The sequence below is a fragment of the Bubalus kerabau genome, chromosome 14 (assembly GCF_029407905.1).
Source record: "Bubalus kerabau isolate K-KA32 ecotype Philippines breed swamp buffalo chromosome 14, PCC_UOA_SB_1v2, whole genome shotgun sequence".
Taxonomy (NCBI): Eukaryota; Metazoa; Chordata; class Mammalia; order Artiodactyla; family Bovidae; genus Bubalus; species Bubalus kerabau.
In genome coordinates, this window is record NC_073637.1 from 28,738,085 (window position 1) to 28,748,914 (window position 10,830).

Consider the following 10,830-nt stretch of genomic DNA (forward strand, 5'->3'; position numbering starts at 1 on the left):
TGAAAACAAAATGACAGTCGGTCCCTGGAAAACAAGCCAGATCCCGGGTCCCCACTTTAGCACAATCCAAAGTCACGGTTTTCTGGTTGGGTGCTTCCAAGGCCTGTCCCCTTGATAAAGGCTTTCAGACAGACCAAAGCAGGGGAAAATGAAAGAGACCCTTTCTTTTTCTTGTTGTTCCAGATCAGATAACGTTGCCTGATTAGTTCCTCCACTGTGAATTCACACCGCATGTACCCACATGCCAGCCCTCTGCTAAAGGCCATCAGCTGTATTGCTTCCTGCACAATCATTCATATTTGCCTCATGCCTTCCCTTCTCCACCTCTGTTTCCTGCTCCTCCCCATGAAGCAGCAAAATGCCTGCAAAGAAAATGTGTCAACAGGTGAAATTTATAGGAGTTTCCTGGCCCACACAGAAACATGAACCACAGGCCTCCCAAAAGGAGATATTTTCTTACCCAAGACACTTATCCTCCTAAATACGCTGTGATTCATTCACATCTGAGTTCTCCAGAGACACCAGGTATCTTTTTGATAGAATCAGAGTGTGGAGCTCCCGTTTGGGAAGCGTGACTTTGACGAGGGCCAGTTGGGATTATTTAGTTGCGGTTACAGAAAAACCCAACCCAAACTGTCTTAGTCAAAAAGGGAATTTATTGACTCAGACACTGAAAAGAGAATGCTAGCTACAGACAAGACTCAATTCAGGGCTCAGACTTCTCAGTGGCACCTGCCTAATTTTAAAAACTTTATTTTTTGTTTTGCCTTCCTTTGTGTCCACTTCAGCCTTGGATTTTATGGCAGAAAGGTCATTGGAATAGACTCTGATGCTGGGAGGGATTGGGGGCAGGAAGAGAAGGGGACGACAGAGAATGAGATGGCTGGATGGCATCACTGACTTGATGTACGTGAGTCTGGGTGAACTCCGGGAGTTGGTGATGGACAGGGAGGCCTAGCGTGCTGCGATTCATGGGGTTGCAAAGAGTTGGACACGACTGAGCGACTGATCTGATCTGAACCCACTTATTCTCTTATATTTTATGCCAAAGGTTTTATGTGACAGTCTCTTCCCCAGAAGATGCAGTGAAAATGTCATTGCACGTCATTGGCTTTGACTAGGTCACATATGGTCCACGAAGATCAAAGGATAGGGAAATGAGACATGCTGATGGCTTAGACCTGGATCACAAGATCCACCCCTGAGACTGGGGGTGAAGTCCACTTTAACAGGATGGCATGGAAATCAGGTACCATCACCAGGAAGACTCCAGTAATGTTCACTGCATCGTGTATTGCCTTATAACACATGATGCATGTATATTATGTAGTATTTAATGTCCACTGTTGAAGTCAGCTGCGTACCTTGAAAGTAGATAGAACCTGCTCATGTAAAATAAGAATTTATGCCCATAAGCCAGGCTAGTTGGAGAAAAGGTTATTTACTATATAACTTTCAGGAGTGAGCCTAGTTTGCCAACATTTTGATGCAAGTGGGTCAGTATAGAAAACACGCAAAAGTTCCTCAAAGTCTACAGCAGGACTGGCTTGCATTCTTAAAGCACAATGAGCCTCTGCTGGCTTCATAGTGAGAACTATGGCAGTGAGCCTTTCATATTGGTTTCACTGAGTTTTTGTTTTCTAAGAAGACTGTGATGTTTTAAAGATCTCTGTAGCCTGGTTAGACTGGTTTTGGAGGACTGCAAGAGTTTATGGCAGAAACTTGAGAGGTCTTTGGAGGTATTTTGACCATAGAGACCCCAAAAGATGTTCCCCTATAATATTCTTTCTTCCAGTCATTCAACTTCCTCATTTGTCTTTCTAAATAAACATCTGGGATTAGGTTATTCATTCTTCTTATCAATTCTCAATGATAAATATTCATCCTTTTAACCACTGAACAGTTGCTATCGGTTATGTACTTCCTTAGATCAAACACTTGGTTGACTATATCAGATCTTCTCTAAGCACTTCACATGCATTATTTCATTTATGCTTCATAACTATTCTATGGCATAGAGACTATGATTACCATTCGAATTGTATGGAAGATGGAACAAATATAGAAGAGGTTACGTATCTCTTGTGCTGAGTGAGGTTACGTAGCCCAAGGTCACATGTGCTAGTGCTAAGTGCTAAGTCGCTTCAGTCGTGTCTGACTCTGTGCGACCCCACAGATGGCAGCCCACAAGGCTCCCCTGTCCCTGGGATTCTCTAGGCAAGAACACTGGAGTGGGTTTCCATTTCCTTCTCCAATGCATGAAAGTGAAAACTGAAAGGGAAGTTGCTCAGTCATGTCCGACTCTTAGCGACCCCATGGACTACAGCCTACTAGGCTCCTCCATCCATGGGATTTTCCAGGCAAGAGTACTGGAGTGGGGTGCCATTGCCTTCTCTGGCCCAAGGTCACATAGTTTGAGCCAAAGATTTTAAAACCATACTATATAAACAGATTTTGCCCCTGCCCCCCAGGGTGTGGCATAGGAAGACATTGTGTGTGCTAAGTCACTTTAGTCGTGTCTGACTCTTTGTGACGCACTGGACTGTAGCCTGCCAGGCTCCTCTGTCCATGGAATTCTCCAGGCAAGAATACTGGAGTAGGTTGCCATGCCCTCCTCCAGGGAATCTTCCTGATCCAGGGATGGAACTCATTCTCTTGTGTCTCCTGCATTGGCGGGCAGGTTCTTTACCACTAGTGCCACCTGGGAAGCACACAGGAAGACAGACCTATACATAAACAAGTGCATTTAATATTGTATTTGCTGTGATAATGATGTGTACAAGGGACAGTGAAGAAGAGAGAGAGAGCGAAAGCAGTCATTTCCCTGGTCAGGGCTGGAGAATTTGAAACAACTGAATCTTGGGAAACATTCTCTAGAGGAGCTGAGGTGGATAAGAAGGTGTTTTCCACCTGGAAGGTGGTGGGGGCTGAGAACAGCATCGCAGAAATCAGAACCCAAGCAAGCAAAGCACAGATGCATTATGGGAGAAATGCAAGCTACCTGGCCTGGGTGGAGCCTGGGGTTCAAGAAGGACAGACATAGGAGGAGACAAGCAGGACCCAGTCCATGAAGGGCCTGACTGGGACTTGGTCAGGAGAAAATGGGGAACTGTTGAAGGACTTTAAGGAAAAGGTACTGTACTGTATTCAGTCACTTTAGTCATGTCCGACTCTGCAACCCATGGACTGTAGCCCACCAGGGTCCTCTGTCCATGGGATTCTCCAGGCAAGAATACTGGAGTGGGTTGCCATTCCCTTCTCCAGGGGATCTTCCCCATTCAGGAACTGAACCTGAGTCTCCTGTGTTGCAGGCAGATTTTTTTACCATCTTAGCCACTAGGGAAACCCATATGGATTATATGCATATGTGTATACATACATAATACATTTTTAATACCCATATGTCTGCATACCTACAAACATATACACACACATATTAGTGCTATGACACATGTACATGTATACTGTCATTAAATACACAAAGTATATATTCACTCATTGTATGTATATGTATGTACAGGCTATATATTTTGAGCACAAAAAAAATTTCCCAACAATAATCCAAACCATTTTTTAAAAGCTCCCACTTTGGAATCAGTAGCTTTCTCCAGGCCTCATGCTATTTTTTTTTTTTTTTCTGGTAAACAAAGTTTTCACTTTTATTTATTTCCTATTTTTCCCATTCAGTTTGAAACAAGACAAGAGTGACTCACGCAGCACAAAAATAACTGAGTTGCTACCACGCATGTGTTCGTGCTCAGTTGTCCAGTGGTGTCTCTTTGCGACCGCATGGACTGTAGCCCGCCAGGCTCCTCTGTCCATGGGGTTTCTCAGGCAAGAATACTGGAGTGATTTGCCATTTCCTTCTCCACGTGGGACACTATATATATGAAAGCAGACTGAGTTGTGTAATATACCACAAGGAATCTTTGCAAATAATTCATTGCCTGGTGTTGGCAAATCCTCTATAATCTTTTTCTTTTTTTAAAAGCAAAACTTTCACGGGCAACTATGCTCCATATTACATAACAACCTAATTGGGAAAAAAAATTGGAAAAGAATAGATACATGTATATGTATAACTGAAAAAAGTTTAATCTGTATGGAGGATAGGGAAATAACATTCTGTTTATTGTAGATTTGGAGCAAAACTCAGAAACACTTAACCAGAATATTGTAAGCAGAAATCACTTTTGGTTTCAATTCTCATTAATGATATTTTGTGAAGGACAGGGAAGCCTGGTGTGCTGCAGTTCATGGGGTTGCAAAGCCCGACATAACTTAGCAACTGTACAACAACAACAAAAATATTTTGTAAATTTTTAGGCTACTTTGCTCAGCAATGACAGTCTATATAGTACAATTTAGTTTTAAGTTTTATTTGAAATCCCAGTGTGTCTTAGCTATTCAGGATGCGAATGCTCACAGAGGCAGCAGAAATGTGAGTGACCCTCATGCTATTTAAATATAGCGGTGACCCCGGGGGTGCAGAACACAGGGAAGATGGGAGTGTTAACTATCCATCCCACACACACAGCAGCGGGTGCAGAGCTGGGACCATGGTCCCCGGTAAGAGGTCGCCTTCACGCCTCCGATGCCGGAAGACAGACCCGCAGTCCCCCTCAGCAACTTATTAGTTAGAAGACTATTTATAGACCTCAGCGCTTTCCTCAAGACTCATTCTCAATTCCTGCCCGCCCCTGCTCTCAGCAGACAAACTCACCTTGTGAGTCACTGAGAAAATTGAGGTCATGCATGTGCTTTCTGGTAACTTCCCACCCTTTACCTACAATTTACCTACACCCACGTCCGTCCTCCCAGCCTGACCTCCAAAGGTAAAGTGGCCCCCTCCAGGGCACACAAGCCTCTCTGGGGAATCTGCGTCCTCCAGGCTCCTAGGTTCATTTCCCACTGCTTCCCCTTCCAGGAGGCTCTCCAATTTCCAGGTCCATTTCCACTGTGGATGCCCCTCTGCCTTTGGAGAGGCTGTGCTCTCATCACTTTCCTGGATTCTGCAGTGGCCTTCTGACCTGCCTCGCATTTCCATATGCCCTCTTCCACAGCAGCAGCCACATGGCATCTTTTAAAATGCAGGATCATGGACAATTCCCAGCACCCCAGCGCCAACTCTCCTACATTGCATTATTTCCAGAAATCGTATCAGAGTATAGGTAACTACAGGTGATATTGTGTGCATGCGTGCTCAGCTGCTCAGTCCTCTCCTACTCTTTGTGACCCCATGAACTGCAGCCAGCCAGGCTCCTCTGTCCATGGGATTTTACAGGTGAGAATACTGGAGTGGGTTGCCATTCCCTTCTCAAGGGGATCTTCCCATCCCAGGGATCCAACCCACGTCTCTTGCATCACCTGCATGGGCAGGTGGATTCTTTACCACTAGTGCCCCCTGGGGAGCCTAAGGGTTGTATTAAATCCTTTCTACTTTCCCCTTCCCTCCCTTCTCTCCCTTCCTTTTCTCCCTCCCTTTGCAAGTAAAGCCATTTGCATTTGTGAGTAGCTGTTAATAAGTAACACAGTTCTCAGGGTCCAGCTTAAAGCAGATGTCTTGAGTCAGTTACCAGGCTTCCTTCCATGTGCCTTGTCAGGCACCTCCCCATCCTCCTTATCCTTCCCTGGCTCAGCTCTCAGCACCTCTTGAAAATTATGGACACTAGCACCTCCTTGGTTGCTACCTATCTTTTTTCAGTCTTAATGTCCCTGGTCCCTGCCTGTTTTCAGACATCCCAGCACACGACCCCCTTCCCCTCACAGCACTAGAAAGGTTTCTTTTCCCCTCCCTGGATGTCTCTGGTTTTGCCTTCCTCTTGAATGCCTGTGTTTGTGGGGTTCTGAGCAGAACCCTTCTCTCCGAGCTCTCCCGGCTTTCTGTGGGTGACTTTATCCCCTGGCGTGTTTTATGTATAATCTATATCATGCTCATTATCCTCATCATTTTAGTTTCATCCGCCGAGTCTTCGAGAGCTTAAGTTTGTCAGCAATGAGGTTTGCTTACAGCTTGGTTTTTCTAAAATCCTTCTTCTTGTTTTATTGTCAATACTATTAATATATTCCTGAGGACAACGAACGTTTAATGACATGTTGAGATAAAGCAGCACATTTTCTCAAGTCTTCAAGAATTTTTGGTTGCAAAAAAGGCCTTTCGCGGCTCCCGGAGCCTATGGCATTTCCGGTGCTGGGATTCAAATGGGCGTGGGTGCTGAGGCGGAGAACCAGGCTCTTCTATGGATCTGATCCCAGGCTTTGGTGGGAAACTGCGGTCTCTGGCCATCACCCTGGATGGGGAGATGGCCAGGTTGCAGCTAGAGCTGCACAGAGAGGACAGCGACTTTGAAGATTGTCCAGTGAGAATTGGAAGTATGAACTGTAAAGGATGAAGTCAATATTATTCTTGATAAAGCAAGCTTGGAAAGTCAACAAAGCGTTGGTTTCATAAAGGCAACAAAAATATTGATGAAAAAGAATTCATTGGATATCATGAAAATGAGTTTTTTCATAAGTATGAATATAATCCACATGCCAAGAAAAATTCAGTGGATGAACAAGAAGTCACTGACTCTAAACCAGAGTCCAGTCCAGTTCAGTTCAGTTCAGTTGCTCAGTCATGTCCGACTCTTTGTGACCCCATGAATCGCAGCATGCCAGGTCTCCCTGCCCATCACCAACTCCGAGTCCGCTCAAACTCATGTCCATCGAGTCAGTGATGCCATTCAGCCATCTCATCCTCTGTCATCCCCTTCTCCTCCTGCTCTCAATCCCTCCCAGTATCAGGGTCTTTTCCAATGAGTCAACTTTTCGCATGAGGTGGCCAAAGTACTGGAGTTTCAGACTCAACATCAGTCCTTCCAATGAACACCCAGGACTGATTTCCTTTAGGATGGACTGGTTGGATCTCCTTGCAGTCCAAGGGACTCTCAAGAGTCTTCTCCAACACCACAGTTCAAAAGCATCAATTATTCAGTGCTCAGCCTTCTTCACAGTCCAACTCTCACATCCATACATGACCACTGGAAAAACCATAGCCTTAACTAGACGGACCTTTGTTGGCAAAGTAATATCTCTGCTTTTTAATATGCTATCTAGGTTGGTCATAACTTTCCTTCCAAGGAGTAAGTGTCTTTTAATTTCATGGCTGCAGTCACCATCTGCAGTGATTTTGGAGCCCCCAAAAATAAAGTCTGACTCTCTTTCCACTGTTTCCCCATCTATTCCTCATGAAGTGATGGGACCAGATGCCATGATCTTCGTTTTCTGAATGTTGAGCTTTAAGCCAACTTTTTCACTCTCCACTTTCACTTTCATCAAGAGGCTTTTTAGTTCCTCTTCACTTTCTGCCATAAGGGTGGTGTCATCTGCATATGTGAGGTGACATATTGATATTGATATTTCTCCAGGCAATCTTGATTCCAGCTTGTGCTTCTTCCAGCCCAGCATTTCTCATGATGTACTCTGCATTTAAGTTAAATAAGCAGGGTGACAATATACAGCCTTGATGTACTCCTTTTCCTATTTGGAACCAGTCTGTTGTTCCATGTCCAGTTCTAACTGTTGCTTCCTGACCTGCATACAGGTTTCTCAAGAGGCAGGTCAGGCGGTCTGGTATTCCCATCTCTTTCAGAATTTTCCACAGTTTATTGTGATCCACGCAGTCAAAGGCTTTGCCACAGTCAATAAAGCAGAGATAGATGTTTTTCTGGAACTCTCTTGCTTTTTTGATGATCCAACGGATGTTGGCAATTTGATCTCTGGTTCCTCTGCCTTTTCTAAAACCAGCTTGAACATCTGGAAGTTCACGGTTCACGTATTGCTGAAGCCTGGCTTGGAGAATTTTGAGCATTACTTTACTAGCGTGTGAGATGAGTGCAATTGTGCAGTAGTTTGAACATTCTTTGGCATTGCCTTTCTTTGGGATTGGAATGAAAACTAAACTTTTCCACTCCTGTGGCCATTGCTGAGTTTTCCAAATTTGCTGGCATATTAAGTGCAGCACTTTCACAGCATCATCTTTCAGGATTTGAAATAGCTCAACTGGAATTCCATCACCTCCACTAGCTTTGTTTGTAGTGATGCTTTCTAAGGCCCACTTGACTTCACATTCCAGGATGTCTGGCTCTAGGAGAGTGATCACACCATCGTGATTATCTGGGTCGTGAAGATCTTTTTTGGCTCTTTCTTCTGGTTGTTTACTGCTTGGGGTGAGTTTGGCAGAACTTGGGATACAATGTACTACCCAAGTCCAAAATCAGAAAATTGTGAACTACGCGGTGACTTCTCAGAAACAGAAGTGCTTAGAGCACTAAATATTACTTGAATAGTACATTGTATCTCAAGTTCTGCCAAACTCACCCCAAGCAGTAAACAACCAGAAAGAGGAGCCAAAAATTTTAACTCTATTTTCCAAATAGTCACTAGTAAAAGCTCCAAAATGTGCACTAAATATGGATGATTTTGAGTGTGTAACTCCTAAATTAGAACACTTTGGTATCTCTGAATATACTATGTGCTTAAATGACGATTACACAATTGGACTTAAAAATGTGAAGACTAACAGTGAGGAGACCACAGAAATAGAACGAGTGCCCAATGATAATGTCTTTGCCACTCCTGGCCTCAAGACCCAGCCGTTGGAAAAAAATAATGCTGAGCACACCCATTCTCCCTTCTGCACTCCTGGTTTGAAAGTCCCTTCTGCAAAGAGCAGCACGGCTTTGGTATCCACAAATTCAGTTCAGTTCAGTTCAGTCGCTCAGTCATGTCTGACTCTTTGCGACCCCATGAACTGCAGCATGCCAGGCCTCCCTGTCCACCACCAACTCCTGGAGTTCACTCAAACTCATGTCCATTGAGTCAGTGATGCCATCCAGCCATCTCATTCTCTGTCGTCCCCTTCTCCTCCTGCCCCCAATCCCTCCCAGCATCAGGGTCTTTTCCAGCAAGTCAACTCTTCACATGAGGTAGCCAAAGTACTGGAGTTTCAACTTTAGCATCATTCCTTCCAAAGAACACCCAGGGCTGATCTCCTTTAGAATGGACTGGTTGGATCTCCTTGCAGTCCAAGGGACTCTCAAGAGTCTTCTCCAACACCACTGTTCAAAAGCATCAATTCTTCGGCACTCAGCTTTCTTCACAGTCCAAATCTCACATCCATACATGACCACTGGAAAAACCATAGCCTTGACTAGATGGACCTTTGTTGGCAAAGTAAAGGATGGAGCCAAAGCAAACACAATACCCAGTTGTGGATGTGACTGGTGATAGAAGCAAGGTCCGATGCTGTAAAGAGCAATATTGCACAGGAACCTGGAATGTCAGGTCCATGAATCAAGGCAAATTGGAAGTGGTCAAACAAGAGATGGCAAGAGTGAACATCGACGTTCTAGGAATTAGCAAACTAAAATGGACTGGAATGGGTGAATTTAACTCAGATGACCATTATATCTACTACTGAGGGCAGGAATCCCTTAGAAGAAATGGAGTAGCCATCATGGTTAACAAAAGAGTCCGAAATGCAGTACTTGGATGCAATCTCAAAAATGACAGAATAACCTCTGTTCGTTTCCAAGGCAAACCATTCAGTATTATAGTAATCCAAGTCTATGCCCCAACCAGTAACGCTGAAGAAGCTGAAGTTGAATGGCTCTATGAAGACCTACAAGACCTTTTAGAACTAACACCCAAAAAAGATGTCCTTTTCATTATAGGGGACTGGAATGCAAAAGTAGGAAGTCAAGAAACACCTGAAGTAACAGGCAAATTTGGCCTTGGAATACAGAATGAAGCAGGGCAAATGCTAATAGAGTTTTGCCAAGAGAATGCACTGGTCATAGCAAACAACTTGCAACAACACAAGACTCTACACATGGACATCACCAGATGGTCAATACCGAAATCAGATTGATTACATTCTTTGCAGCCAAAGATGGAGAAGCTCTATACAGTCAGCAAAAACAAGACCGGGAGCTGACTGTGGCTCAGACCATGAACTCCTTATTGCCAAATTCAGACTGAAATTGAAGAAAGTAGGGAAAACTACTAGACCATTCAGGTATGAGGTAAATCAAATCCCTTATGATTATACAATGGAAGTGAGAAATAGATTTAAGGGACTAGATCTGATAGATAGAGTGCCTGATGAACTATGGAATGAGGTTCGTGACATTGTACAGGAGACAGGGATCAAGACCATCCCCATGGAAAAGAAATGCAAAAAAGCAAAATGGCTGTCTGGGGAGGCCTTACAAATAGCTGTGAAAAAAATCCACAAATTATCCATTATCAAAAGCAAACAGTTCATCAAATGATTTGGAAATGAAAGAAAGTGCATTGTTAGCTTCAAATTCAGACAAGTGCTTTGAGAATTTTGCAGGTCCCTCTTCTCCTACGATTTCTTCTTACAAGAATCTTCTCAAAACACCTACACCTCCAGAAGTTACTATAGAAGATTCCAAAAGATATTTGCCAGATTTTGTCAAAATGTAACTCAAACCTAGCGACTCTGGTAGCAATTAGAGTGGTGCCACCCAGCGAACTATTCCTTCGTCGGCATGGAGGACAGAACGTGTGAGATGCTGGCAACAAAGAAAACTGGTGAAGAAATGATGTGGGTCCATCCTTCCATTATAGAAACCGAACAGAGATGAAAGCAAATCTGGTCTCACTTTGTTTTTGACATTCCCCTACGTCTTCCCCCTTTTGAAAAACTGACTCATATTAAAGATGAGTATGGACACTGATGTCATAAAATGCTTTTTGTTAAGTTTGATTTAATCTAACCTGTCTTGTTGATGTGTAGATCAGCTACTCAGTTTTGAAAGA

General features: G+C 43.8%; 1 pseudogene; it reads left to right on the top strand.

The window, feature by feature from the left end:
* Nucleotides 1–8,327: 8,327 nt before the first annotated feature.
* Nucleotides 8,328–10,606, top strand: LOC129626891 (spindle and kinetochore-associated protein 3-like; annotated as a pseudogene).
* Nucleotides 10,607–10,830: the final 224 nt, after the last annotated feature.